General features: G+C 41.2%; 1 protein-coding gene and 1 long non-coding RNA gene across 10 annotated transcripts in view; both read right to left on the minus strand.

Moving 5' to 3' along the window:
• Positions 1-14485, minus strand: part of IDE (insulin degrading enzyme) — a 118795-nt gene that overhangs the window by 88816 nt on the left and 15494 nt on the right.
• LOC144331189 (uncharacterized) lies at positions 1932-4119 on the minus strand. The gene is made up of 2 exons (XR_013398150.1): positions 2101-4119; positions 1932-1964 (listed from the first exon to the last, which is right to left on the minus strand). It is a non-coding gene; the product is annotated as an uncharacterized LOC144331189 (long non-coding RNA).

A 14485-nucleotide genomic window follows, 5' to 3' on the forward strand; every position in this document is an offset into this window, starting at 1 on the left:
GTGTACGCAGTTTGTTTCAACAACACTGAGTTCAATATAAATTAAATGATTTTTAAAAACGAGCCCCAACTTAGCAGCAACATAACACTAAATAAGCCACAAGGCAGCCTCCATTAAGACCCCCAGCAAGAAGGGCAGTGTTAAAACGGCAGTGTTAATAAGAACCTCCGTGTGTACCAAAGAGAATGCCTGAACTTACCTCAGGCAAGAATCTACTCCAGGGAGAAAAGGGGTTGGTCTTCTAGTGATAGTTATACTCAATTTCCTCTGTGGTGCTTGACCCAGTGAGTTTGACTTAGGTAACCAAGAATTACAAATGATTAAAGTGTAATAATGATGATGATGGTCTAAAACTTCTGTCTAAACCACAACTGTGTAGAAGGGAGATGAAACATAGCTCACTTTGGAAGTATAAATTATCTTACTATGTGGGAGGTTAAAAACTCTATATAATAAAGATAACCACCTTAACTATAAGCTACACTCTGTACTTTTTTTCAGGTTTCAATTTCCCTTATCTGGATTTTAATTTTTTCAGACAAAAAAATATTTAAATTGTAAAACACAGAGTAGGATGTAGGTAGACAAAACAGTTCCAGCCCAGTAAGAACTATTTACAAAATTATCAGAGTTCATCACAGGCATGGATATAACTTACTTGGATGCTGAAGTTGTGTTGGATTAATATTCCTGATATGGTTGAGAGTAAAGAGATGGATTTATTATTCTACAAGTCACACATAAAAATTAGTCCAACTACTTTTGTACAAAGGATCAAGAAAAGCTAAAAATTTCCAAGGTGGCAATACTCCCTAATCAAATATCATGACTTCTTGAGGAAGCAAAACCCAAAAGAAACAGTAGCAACATTTTCAAACAAAACCTATTTCTGGCAATCCTATTCAATACAAAGTCTGGGTTTACCTATAGCATATCTATCAACACTTCCTACAGCAATTTGATTCTCACCTTCTGGAGAAGTGAAGACAATGACTGGGAACTCTTCCTCCTCCGATGATGAATTCATCAACAGCTTGCCTGTCTCTGTATTTATACTCATAAGATCACCTGTCTATCTACCTCAGATCATTAGCATAAAGCCTTCAAGAGTAATTTTATTTACAGCAAATGTTCTCCAATAAGCAAGCATACTGGCAATTTAGATGACAAGCTAGTGTTAACCCAAATGCTTTCTCAGACATTTATATTTTTAACTTGTTAAAGTTAAAATTTTAAGAGCAATAAAATTACTTTCAATTCTAGGGATACTGTCATACACTGGAAACTTCATAAGGCACAGAATTGTCTTTTCAGCACTCTGATAAGCTGGAGAGATATTTAGTAATTACAACCCATATTTTGTCATTTTGTTCAGAATTTAAAACAATGACTATAATCACAGAAGATAAAAACTGGAAGAGCCACTAGATGTTATCTAGTCCTTTGTAGTTCATGGACTGGCTACACTGGCTTCTCCTGGGAGTTTGTTAAAAATGCAAAATATCAGAACCCACCAGAGACCTACTGAGCCATAATCTGCATTTTAACAAGATCCCCAGGTGGGCTAGATCCCCTCATCTTACATACAAGGAAACTGAATCTCAAGGAGTTTAATAAATCAGTTGCCCAAGATCACACAACAAAAAGTTATAATCGAACTCAGTCTTAACTCCCAGTCCTGTGTCCAGCCTCCCCTCCATATCCAAACAAACATTTAACAAAGTCTATTAAGGTCCAGGCATCACACTACGCAAATGGTTACAAAGATGAGTACACCAGAGCCCTTGTTTTGAAGGAACCGAGACTAGTGATGAAGTCAGATATAAAAACAGGTCATTATCTTTTTTTTCTATTTTTTTGAGACTGGGTTTCACTCTGTCATCCAGGCACAATCTCGGTTCACTATAGCCTCAACATTCCGGGCTCAGGTGATCCTACCACCTCAGCCTCCCCAGTAGCTGGGACTATAGGCACTCACCACCGTACCCAGCTAATTTTTTGTTTTGTTTTATAGACAGGGTTTCGCCATGTTCGCCAGACCGGTCTCGAACTCCTGACTTCAAGCAATCCAACCGCCTTGGCCTCCCAAAGTTCTGGGACTACAAGCATGAGTCACAGTGTCTGGCCTCTAGGTAATTTTTTTTGTATAGATGAGGTTTTGCCATGTTGTCCGGGCTGGTCTTTCAAACCCCTGGGCTCAAGCGACTGCCGCCTTGGCATCCCAAAGTGCTGGGATTGCAGGCATGCGCCACTACACCCAGCCCAGGTCATTATCTTTTAAGTGTGGTGACAAAATTGTCCCCAGAGCACTATGGGAGTAATAGAAGGGGTGCACCTAACCCTGTCTAGGAGGGGAGAGTAGAAGCACACCAAATAAAAGGCAAGGAGACAATCAATCAAGATAGAAGGGAAATATGTGAGCGGAGCCTGACAATGAGGAAAAAGCATGAGGAATATAGTGGAAAAACAAGAAGCATGGTGCTAATGAACTATAACAGGAACTCCAGGTCACAATCATGGACTAAGACATGTAAAGGCCTAAATTTCAGGTATGCAAAAACAAATCCCCAAATATAAGGTCATTTCCAAATTCCACACCAAGAGTAAATTTTACTATGCAAAGAATCTTTTATTCAATTGATCTTTCAGTCTTTCTCATCTCTCTTTCAAGTGTTTCACAATCAATATAGTAGCAGATTGGGAAATTTTACTTTGCTTTTTGCTTCCTACTCACCACCACTGGTCTCTTACAAATTTAAAGTCAGACCTGATTTAGAAATAATGACCTATAAACCTGAACAGGTGAGTGATCACATTAATAGTGAATTACAAACCAAAACCTCCCTTCTGTGGAATCCATCCACCCCCTCCCAAAACCATAGGTGGAAGTCAAGGCCTATAGCACTCATGCATGTGGAGGAGGAACCCAGAGAGAAAAGGCCTGGAATCAAAACCACACTACCTAACATTCCCACTTCCTTCCAGAAGGCAGAGGTAAATAAGCAGAGGGTGACAAGATAGTGGTGGTATGAGCCCTAGGATGCCTCAACATATTAATGCTTAAGACCATATATCCCAAGTACTATTAATATTACATGAACTAAAAAATAACATGTCTTAGGGAACCACCTACCCAAAGCTCTTCAGTTATAGGAACATGTATACCTCACTTCATACACCAGCTAGATCATAAAGTTGGGTACAAAATAAAATCCTGTCAGTTAAATCTTATTCACCCTTGATGTTTTGCCTTTGTGCCAGGCAGAATATCAGCTATTGTAACTCTATGTCCTGGTCCTCTGGAAAGGAGTTTATGACCAACAAATAAACCCTTAAATGAAGTAGGGTGGTTGCAATTTAAAGAAATTCTAAAGCAGTATCATTCTAGAGAGAAGTGCTTTGGCAAATGTTGTTTTAGTTTGATGCATGCCTATCAATGGTTGTTCATTCCAAAAGTGACAAGCTTAACACAGAACACTTTATAGAAACGTTATAATTTTAAGCAAATGAACAAAACCTCTGTTTTAGACCTTGCGCCAGAGAGGTAACTATAGAAACTTTCTTGTAGTTTGGGTACCAAGAGTGTATCACAAGTATCCTTCTTCCACATGGAGTTTTCGGGGCTGTTAAGAAATGTAAGATATAAGCCAGGCGTGGTGGCTCACACCTGTAATCCCAACACTTTGGGAGGCCGAGGTGGGAGGATCACCTGAGGTCAGGAGTTCGAGACCAGCCTGGCCAACATGGTGAAACCCCATCTCTAATGAAAATATAAAAATTAGCCAAGCATGATGGCGCATGCCTGTAATCCCAGCGACTCGGGAGGCTAAGGCAGGAGAATCGCTTGAACCCAAGAGGCGGAGGTTGCAGTGAGCTGAGATCGCGCCACTGCACTCCAGCTTGGGTGACAGAGCGAGACTCCATCTCAAAAAAAAAAAAAAAAAAAAAAAAAGGATAGAATACTATTGCACAAATCTAATCATAACAATCACTCTCATTTTTTTAAAGTGTCATGTGCTTTATAAACTGTTCCTTTAATCTTTCCATTCTCCCTAAGTGATGGGTCACAACAGCTGTTCACAGTCATCCTCTTCAATTCCAAATGAGAAACAAAACCTCAGTCAGTGCTTGCATACCAAAGTATAATCAAAAAGAAAAAAAAAAAAAGGTAAGTGGTTAAGTGACTTGCCCAAAGGCAAGCTGATTTATGGTAAAGCTGGAACTACAGGGAAAGAGGAAGCGTGGGAAGGGGAGGAACAGAAGGTGGTGCTGAAGGAAATCATATACTGGTTTATTCTCCAGCTCCTGTTTATCACTCTCACAGTCCTTCCCTGACCCCATTCTTCTTCCCTTACAATCCCAAATAACAAAAGCCAGGAAACAAAAAGTAGGTCAAAATAAATGCTCCAAGGAAAGTTTTCAGTTTTTTTACTCCTTCTTCTGCACATAAAACAGAGGTGTAGGGGGAGTCTGGAATGCTTCTAATCTACCAAAGGAGTCCCTTAGCTAAGAACCATAATACATGGCAGGATTAAATGTATAACAGGTTTAAAGTGAGAGAGTATATGTACAGAACTGCCTCATGCATGAGAGGAAACATAAAAATGAGTACTACAGTAGACATGAATGGGTTTAAGTATTTTTAATTTTTAAAAGTATACATTAAACCACAGGGTCAGAAAAAAAGGGAAGAAAATCATAATCATCTTGATAGGTGCAAAAAAGTATTTAAATTCAACAACCACTCATGTATTTTTTTAAAGTCAGCAAACTGGAATTACATTTCTTCATTTTAAAAAGAATATCACAGAAATTACGGTAATTATCATACTCAATAGTTTACATGACAAATAATGTAAACAATCTCACGCCCTCCTCTACCAACACGATGCCACTAACATTTCTTCTATTTCAACACTTTATTGGTAGTTCTAACCAGTCCAAATAAACCAAGAAAAAGAAACAAAACATGTAGAAATGGGAAAGGAAAGAGGAAAAAAATTAACATGATTCTCAAGCAATATGATTATGTATATAGAAAATCCCAAGAATCTACTGACGACTTCCATTTCTGGGTAGGATATAGTAGCTCATGGCAAACAAATTCAACTTCAACAACTGGAAAAGGCCATGATAAATCACAAAAGTCACGTTTGCAAAGATGTTGGAAAGCTGTGCAAGCAACAGGATTGGATAAACTAGTTCCAGAAAGGCAAGCAACCTCTGAGGTGCGCTGATAATCATCATTCACTTTCTTCTCTGAAAATATTTGCTAATTCTGAGTGCAGATTGAAGATCATGCTTGCCCTAAGCAAAGGGACTCTACTGGATGAAGAGATATCATTGAGGTTTCAGTGGTGGCATGAAGTTGGTGTGACAGGTTAAAGTCCCAAGAGGTCCCAAATTTGCAACTAACTTTCCCAACAGAAGATTTTCTGAGATACTACTACATATTTACCAGAATGGCCAAAAAGAAAAAGAGGGCAAATACCAAGTGTTAGAGAAGTTAACAAACTCTCACACACCGCTATAGAAATGCAATTTGGTATGGGCACAACCATTTTCAAAAGTTGGCACTATACACTAAAGCTCACACTATGACCTAACAACGCTAGTAACAGATAAATAACCCAAATAAATGCATTTATATGTTCATAGCAACACTATTCAAAATAGCCCAAACTAGAAATGATCAAATGACAATCAACAATGAAATGATAAATTGTACATTCACACAATGGAAAGTATACAGCAATAAAAAGGAATAATACAGAACAAAGCACAATACACATGAATCTCACTAATATAAGGTTGAGTGAAAGAGGCTAGACACAAAAGAGTAAATACTGTAACCTTCCATTTATACAAAGCAGAAGAGCAAGTAAAATCAAGCTATGCCTTCATTCCAGGATAGTCATTAACCCTTGGGAGTGGGAGTAGTGATTGGATTTGAAAAGGAGAATGAAGGGGCTTTGGGGTTCCAGGTCATGTGCTGGTTATACAGGTATGTTCAGTTTGTAAAAATGCATTAAGTTGAACACTGACATCTTTCAATACAAAGTTCTTAAAAATAGAGCTTTTCAAAATATCATAAAACACAGTAAAATAAAAGGAAGGGGGAGATATATGAATTACTGATATTACAAATATCAACCACCAAAAACCATCCTGGAAACAGTACCACTTGAATACTGGAAAGTAGCTACCCATACCAAAGAGGTGCTAAACTAAGCTCACTAAGGAAGAGTAGTACAATTAACATAATTAAACCTTCTCAGGTGTGTCTTGAGACAATTACTTCTGTTGATTGGCCACAAGAAATAGGAGGCCCATGTAAGTACAGTATCAGTCAACAAAGTTAACTCAGTATGCTAAATGTTTTAACTCAGGTCTTTACTCATTACGTATTATTTGAACTAGCTTTTAGTAATTACTTTAGACTTTAGTTAAGATTTAAAAATAAAACTTGACACTCCCAGTAACTAATAAAGAGCTAAGTATAAGATAGATAAAAGCAAAATGATTAAACTTTGAATAAATTCTCCCCTCAACAACTTTCAATATTTATACCAAACAACTTCTAATTCAGGATTTGAATGAGACAAATTATTTTTAAAACAAAATTAAAAGAATACCATACAAAGTTAACATTTCTTCAAACTCAATTAATTTTACATGTGGGTAACCTCTCCTAGATGCTTCATGAACCCAGAAGAGCAAGGGCAGCTTAAAGACACCTGTCATGGTTTTCTTCTTCTTCTTTTTAAGATAGGGTCTCGCTCCCATCATCCAGGCTGGAGTGCAGTGCCACTATCACGGCTCACGACTTCCCCGGCTCAAGTGATCCTCCCACCTCAGCCTCCTGTGTAGCTGGGACTACAGGCATGCGCCACCATGCCCGGCTAATTTTTTGTATTTTTTGTTTTTGTTTTTTTTTTTAGTAGAGACAGGTTTTGCCATGTTTCCCAGGACGACTTGAACTCCTGGGCTCAAGCAATCTTCCCACTTCAGCTTCCCAAGTGCTGGGATTATAAGCACAAGCCACCACGCCTGGCCTGGCTTCTAAAGATTAATTCAAATTAGTTATAGGTCAAAGAGTTATCGACCTATAACTAATTCTCTCAAGATAGCCCTCTAAAAAAAGCAAACCATAAATATTCCTTATCAAAAATAGTTGGGATCAGAAGTGTTTCAGATTTTCCTGGATTTTAAAATATTTGCATTACATTTACCAATAAAGCATCTGCTTTGAGCATCATGTTGGTGCTCAAAAAATTTAGAATTCTGGAGGATTTCCGATTTTGAATTTTTCAGATTTGGAATGCTCAACCTGTATTCTGTACAGAGGGTTCAGTTCCACCTATATGTACATGCTGGTTCTGAAAGAAGATAATCTGCCCAACTCAGAGAATGCAGCCTCAGGAAACTTGACCTGTACTTTGCCTTAGTATGATTCTTCACTGTCTGCACTGATCTACTGACAACTTCCAGGCCGTGTTCGGTAATTACATACCTTCATCTTTACCAAATGACCTCTCTGCTCCTGAGGTACTGGATACTACCGGACTATTCTGGTCAAACCAGATTTTCTGGCCTCATCTAGTGTGTTTTTGTTTTTAAAAACAGGTCTCCCTATGTTGCGCAGGCTGAACTTGAACACCCAGGCTCAAGCGATCCTCCCATCTCAGCCTCCCAAGTAGGAGGGTGTGCCATCGTGCCCATTTTGGCCTCATCTAGTTTTGACAATCAAGAGTCACATGAGGCCGGGTTCAATGGCTCATGCCTGCAATCCCAGCACTTTGGGAGGTCGAGGCAGGTGGATCACCTGATGTCGGGAGTTCAAGACCAGCCTGACCAACGTAGAGAAGCCCATCTCTACTAAAAATACCAAAATTAGCCAGGCGTGGTGGTGGGCTCCTGTAATCCCAGCTACTCGGGAGGCTGAGGCAGGAGAATTGCTCGAACCCGGGAGGCAGAGGTTGCGGTGAACTGAGATCGCGCCACTGCAAGCCAGCCTGGGCAACAAGAGCAAAACTCCATCTCAAAACAAACAAACAAACAAAGTCAGATGAAATGTATATATGGCCCATTAAATTGACAGAGGTACCTATAGTTGCATCATACTCAGGCAACCTTCACAGGGTTTCTACTGTAAAATATGTTTATATAAACTTTACTAAGGTATAGTTCCTGGTACACAGCAGTCATCCATGAATGGTAACTTGATTATTATAAAATCATCATCATTATTATGGTCATAGTGGGTGAGGTGCAAACAGACCACCTCCATAACCACCATGTTATTACCAGCATTCTTAACACATAGTCATGTGAATTCCAGATGTTATTTGTCATTTCTGGTGGTCAAAAACATTCATTAGGCAGGCTGATAATAGGATTATACTTTATAAGACTATTAGGAAAACAGGTAAATAATTATCCCTTTACAATTGCAATAGATGAGCCAGTGTTTATAGTGAGTAGTTCTCAATGGGTGACTATTCCCACTCACCAACCCCCCACTGAGGACATCTGGCAATGACTAGAGGAATTTTTTATTGTCACAACTGAAGGTGCTAATGGCATATAGTGAGTAGAGGCCAGGGATGCCACTAAGCATCCTACACTGCACCGGATATCTCCCACAAGAATTATTTGGCCCACACCTGTAATCCCAGCACTTTGGGAGGCTGAGGCAGGCGGATCACCTGAGGCCAGGAGTTTGAAACCAGCCTAGCCAACAAGCTGAAATACTGTCTCTTCTAAAAATACAAAAATTAGCTGGGCATGGTGGCACAAACCTGTAATCCCAGCTACGCGGGAGGCTGAGGCACAAGAATCACTTGAATCTGGGAGGCAGATGTTGCAGTGAGCCAAGATTGTGCCACTGCACTCTAGTCTGGGCAACAGAGTGAGACTGTATCTTTAAAAAAAGAAAAAGATGGCCGGGCGCGGTGGCTCAAGCCTGTAATCCCAGCACTTTGGGAGGCCGAGACGGGCGGATCACGAGGTCAGGAGATCGAGACCATCCTGGCTAACACGGGGAAACCCCGTCTCTACTAAAAAATACAAAAAACTAGCTGGGTGAGTTGGCAGGCGCCTGTAGTCCCAGCTACTCGGGAGGCTGAGGCAGGAGAATGGCGTAAACCCGGGAGGCGAAGCTTGCAGTGAGCTGAGATCCGGTCACTGCACTCCAGCCTGGGCGACAGAGCAAGACTCCGTCTCAAAAAAAAAAAAAAAAAAAAAGAAAAAGATTTTGGTACAAAATATCAATAGTGCTAAGGATGAAAGACTCTAGTTTATAGTTCTGATTTTAGCACGTATATAGACATAGACTTTATGAAAAGTCACCGGCCGGGCGCAGTGGCTCACGTCTGTAATACCAGCTCTTTGGGAGGCTGAGGACAGCGGATCACAAGGTCATGAGATCGAGACCATCCTGGCTAACATGGTGAAACTCCGTCTCTACTAAAAACACACACAAAAAAATTAGCCAGGCGTTTTGGCAGGCGCCCGCAGTCCCAGTTATTCGGGAGGCTGAGGCAGGAGAATGGAGAGAACCCAGGAGGCGGAGGTTGCAGTGAGTTGAGATTGCACCACTGCACTCAAGCCTGGGTGACAGAGCAAGACTCCATCTCAAAAAAAAAAAAAAAAAAAAAAAAAAAAAAGTCACCTCTGGCCAGGCACAATGGCTCACGCCTGTAATCCCAGCACTTTGGGAGGCCGAGGTGGGCCGATCACGAAGTCAGGAGATTGAGACCATCCTGGCTACCAAGGTGAAACCCCGTCTCTACTAAAAAAAAAAAAAAAAAAAAAAAAAAATACAAAAATTAGCAGGTGGTGGGCGCCTGTAGTCCCAGCTACTCGGGTGGCTGAGGCAGGAGAATGGCGTGAACCCGGGAGGCGGAGCTTGCAGTGAGCCGAGATTGTGCCACTGCACTCCAGCCTGGGCAACAGAGCGAGACTCCATCTCAAAAAAAAAAAGGATGATCACCTATATTCTCTTCAATACCATTAAAATGGACTCATCCATAAAACTGTAACCAATCGATAAAGGCAATCCACAAGCATTCAAGACTATTAGGTAAAAAAGTGAACTCACTTTTTCTTGCCACAGTAGGCAAAACTAAGTTCAATGTTGGTAGATACAAGGAGAGCAACTGATGCTTATGTAGACAATCTAACCTAGTCTTCACGGACTAGGCTGTGTCAGCAGTACCACAGCACCAAGCATTCAAGTAGAGGCTACTTTATGATACAAGTTTCAAACTATTTTTTAAAAAAGAAATATGCTTTCTTCCACTGAAATCTTATGGAAATCTAATTCATAACATGAAATGACTAGTTCAAGAAGGGAAGCGGAAGTCATTCACACCCTCCCCCTATCCAAATGAACAAAACAAAACAAAAATTCCAGGTTCCATCAGTGTTGGTGACACTGACAAGGATTCCCAAAGCTCTGACAAGTATAGTTTAAAAATTAATGCAGAACGCCAATAAAAATACCAAAAAGCTACTTTATGGAGACATATTGATGTTAAAGTTTATATGGAAAAACAAACACACAAGAATAAATAGCAAGGAAAGGCCAGGCACGGTGGCTCACACCTGTAATACCAGCACTTTGGGAGACTGAGACAGGTGAATCACCTGAGGTCTGGAGTTCGAGACCAGCCTGGCCAACATGGTGAAACTTTGCCTCTACTAAAAATATAAAAATTAGCTGGGCGCAGTGGTGGGCGCCTATAGTCCCAGCTACTTGGGAGGCTGAGGCAGAAAAATCACTTGAACTCCAGCCTGGGTGACAGAGCAAGACTCTGGCTCGGAAAACAAAAAAGAACAATGGAAAAGACTAGAAAGTAGAGAATTAGACTGAAATACATATGGAAACTTAGCATTTAACAGAAGTGGCATTCAGTGTAAGAGATGGACTTTTAGGCCGGGCGCAGTGGCTCAAGCCTGTAATTCCAGCACTTTGGGAGGCCGAGACGGGCGGATCACGAGGTCAGGAGATCGAGATCATCCTGGCTAAAACGGTGAAGCCCCATCTCTACTAAAAAAATACAAAAAACTAGCCGGGCAAGGTGGCGGGCACCTGTAGTCCCAGCTACTCGGGAGGCTGAGGCAGGAGAATGGTGTAAACCCAGGAGGCGGAGTTTGCAGTGAGCTGAGATCCGGCCACTGCACTCCAGCCTGGGCGACAGAGCGAGACTCTGTCTCAAAAAAAAAAAAAAAAAAAAAAAAAGAGATGGACTTTTAATAGTGTCTGGACAATTGAGTTGCCATCAGGAAAAAGACAAAATCAGATCCACATCTAACATCATTCACAAATATAAACTCCCAATAAACAAGAAAACAAAATGTAAACAATGAAACTATGTAAGTGATATGGTTTGAATCTGTGTCCCCACCAAATCTCAAGCTGAATTGTAAACCCCAGTGTTGGAGGTAGGGCCTGATGGGAGGTGACTGGATCATGGGGCAGAGTTCTCATGAATGGGTTAGCAGCATCCTCTTGGTGGTGTTCTTGTGATAGTGAGTGAGATCTGGTTGTTTAAAAGTGTGTAGCACCTCCCTCCTCCTTGGTCCTGCTCCTGCCATGTAAGCAGTGCTTTCTTCCCCTTCGCCTTCCACTATGACTGAAAGTTTCCTGAGGCCTCCCCAGAAACCGAGCAGATGCCAGCATGATGCTTCCAGTATGCCTGCAGAACTGTGGGCCAATTAAACTCTTTTCTTTATAAATTATCCAGTCTCAGGTATTTCTTTATAGCAATGCGAGAACTGACCAATACAGTAAGTACTAGATAAAAGATAGTTGAATTCTTCTTATTCTTCTTTAACTTTGGTGTACAAAAAAAATCCAGGGGCATGGATAAAAAACTAAATATAAGAGCTAAAATCATAAAACTCTTAGAAGAAAACATAGGCCAAAAGCTTCATGACATTGGATTGGGCAATGATTTCCTGGATATGACACCAAAAACACAGGCAATAAAAGAAAAAAATAAACTGAATTGGCCAGGCATGGTGGCTCACGCCTGTAATCCCAGCACTTTGGGAGGCCAAGGTGGGCAGATCACCTGAGGTTGGGAGTTCAAGACCAGCCTGACCAACATGGAGAAACCGTGTCTCTACTAAAAATAAAAAATTAGCCGGGCATGGTGGCACATGCCTGTAATCCCAGCTACTCGGGAGGCTGAAGCAGGAGAATCTCTTGAACCCAGGAAGTGGAGGTTGCGGTGAGCCGAGATCGCACTACTGCACTCCAGCCTGGGCAACAAGAGCAAAACTCCATCTCAAAAACTAAATAAATAAGTAAATAAATAAATAAACTGACCTATATTAAAATAAAAAATTTCTGTGCAAAGGATACAGTGAAAAGGCAACCTGTGGAGTGGGAAAAAATATCTGATAAGGGGTTAATATCCAGAATATATCAAAACCTTCAACAAAACAACAAAAAAATTCTAAAAGGGCAAAGGTCTTGAAAAGACACTTCTCCAAAGAAGATATACAAACGGCCAATAAGTACATAAAAAGATGCTCAACATCACTAATCATTAGAAAAGTACAAATCAAAACTAAAATGAAATGCCACTTCATACCGATTAGGATAATTATTTTAAAAACACTGTGAATACAAAAAATTAGCCAGGTGTGGTAGCGCACACGCCTGTAGTCCCAGTTAATCAGGAGGCTGAGGCAGGAGAACGGTGTGAACCCGGGAGGTGGAGCTTGCAGTTAGCAGAGATGGTGACACTGCACTCCAGTCTGGGTGACAGAGGGAGACTCCGTCTCACAACAAACAAACAAAAAAACACATCCTGGCCAACATAGTGAAACCCCGTCTCTACTAAAAATACATAAATTAGCCAGGTGTGGTGGCGTGCGCCTGTAGTTCCAGCTACTCAGGAGGCTGAGGCAGAAGAATCCCTTGAACTTCGGAGGCAGAGGTTGCAGTGAGCCAAGATCGTGCCATTGCACTCCAGCTTGGAGACAGAGCAAGACTCGATCTCTAAAAATAATAATAATAAATAAAATAAGTTCAGGTGAGGATGTGGAAAAACTAGCCTGTGCACACTGCTAGTGGGAATACAAAATGGTACAGCAGTATGGAAAACAGTATGGCAGTTCCTCAGAAAATTAGAAATAGAATTACCATGTGATCCAACAATTCCACTTCTGGATACATATACAAAAGAAATGAAAGCAAAGACTCGAACAGATATTTGTACAGCTATGTTCATAGCAGCAGTACTGGCAACAGCCAAAAGGTGGAAGTCACCCAAGTGTCCACTGATGGATGAATCAATAAACAAAATGTAGTTTATACAATAAAATTTATTCAGCCTTAAAAAGGAAAAAATTCTGACACATGCTACCATATGAACCTAGAAGACATACTAAATGAAATAAGCTGGCTGGGCGCGGTGGCTCACACCTGTAATCCCAGCACTTTGGGAGGCCGAGGCAGGCAGATCATGAGGTCAAGAGATTGAGACCATCCTGGTCAACATGGTGAAACCCCGTCTCTACTGAAAATACAAAAAACAGCTGGGAGTGGTGGTGTGCACATGTAGTCCCAGCTACTCAGGAGGCTGAGGCAGGAGAATTGCTTGAACCCAGGAGGCAGAGGTTGCAGTGAGCCAAGACCACACCACTGCACACCAGCCTGGCAACAGAGCAAGACTCTGTCTCAAAAAAAAAAAGAAAAAAGAAAAGAAATCAGCTAATCACAAAAGGACAAATACTACACAACTTCACTTACATCAGGTAACTAGAGTAGTCAAATTCACAGACAGAAAACAGACTGGTGGTTGACAGGGTCTGAAGGGAGGGGAAATGGTGACTTATTATTTGATGGGCATAGAGTTTCAGTTTGGTGATATGAAAAAAGTTCTAGAGCTGGATGACGGTGATGGTTACACAACAACGTGGATGTATTTACCACGACTGAACAATGCACATAAAAATGCTCAAAATGGGCCAGGTGTGGTGGCTCATGCTTGTAATCCCAGTACTTTGGAAAGCCAAGGTGGGAAGACCACCTGAGGCCAGGAGTTTGAGACCAGTCTGGGCAACATAGTCAGACCCCATCTATACACACACACAAAAAGGTCAAAATAATAAATTTTATATTATATATTTGTTATCACAATAATAAAACCAACCATGATGGGGGGTGGGGTGGGAAACAGAATCAAAATTCTAACAAACTGGCCGGGCGCAGTGGCTCACGCCTGTAATCCCAGCACTCTGGGAGGCCCAGGCAGGTGGATCACGAGGTCAGGAGATCGAGACCATCCTGGCTAACACAGTGAAATCCTGTCTCTACTAAAAAATACAAAAAATTAGCCGGGCATAGTGGCAGGCCCCTGTAATCCCACCTACTTGGGAGGCTGAGGCAGGAGAATGACGTCAACCCTGGAGGCGGAGTTTGCAGTGAGCCTAGATCGAGCCACTGCACTCCAGCCTGGGCGACAGA

Source organism: Macaca mulatta, chromosome 9 (assembly GCF_049350105.2).
Source record: "Macaca mulatta isolate MMU2019108-1 chromosome 9, T2T-MMU8v2.0, whole genome shotgun sequence".
Lineage (NCBI taxonomy): Eukaryota > Metazoa > Chordata > Mammalia > Primates > Cercopithecidae > Macaca > Macaca mulatta.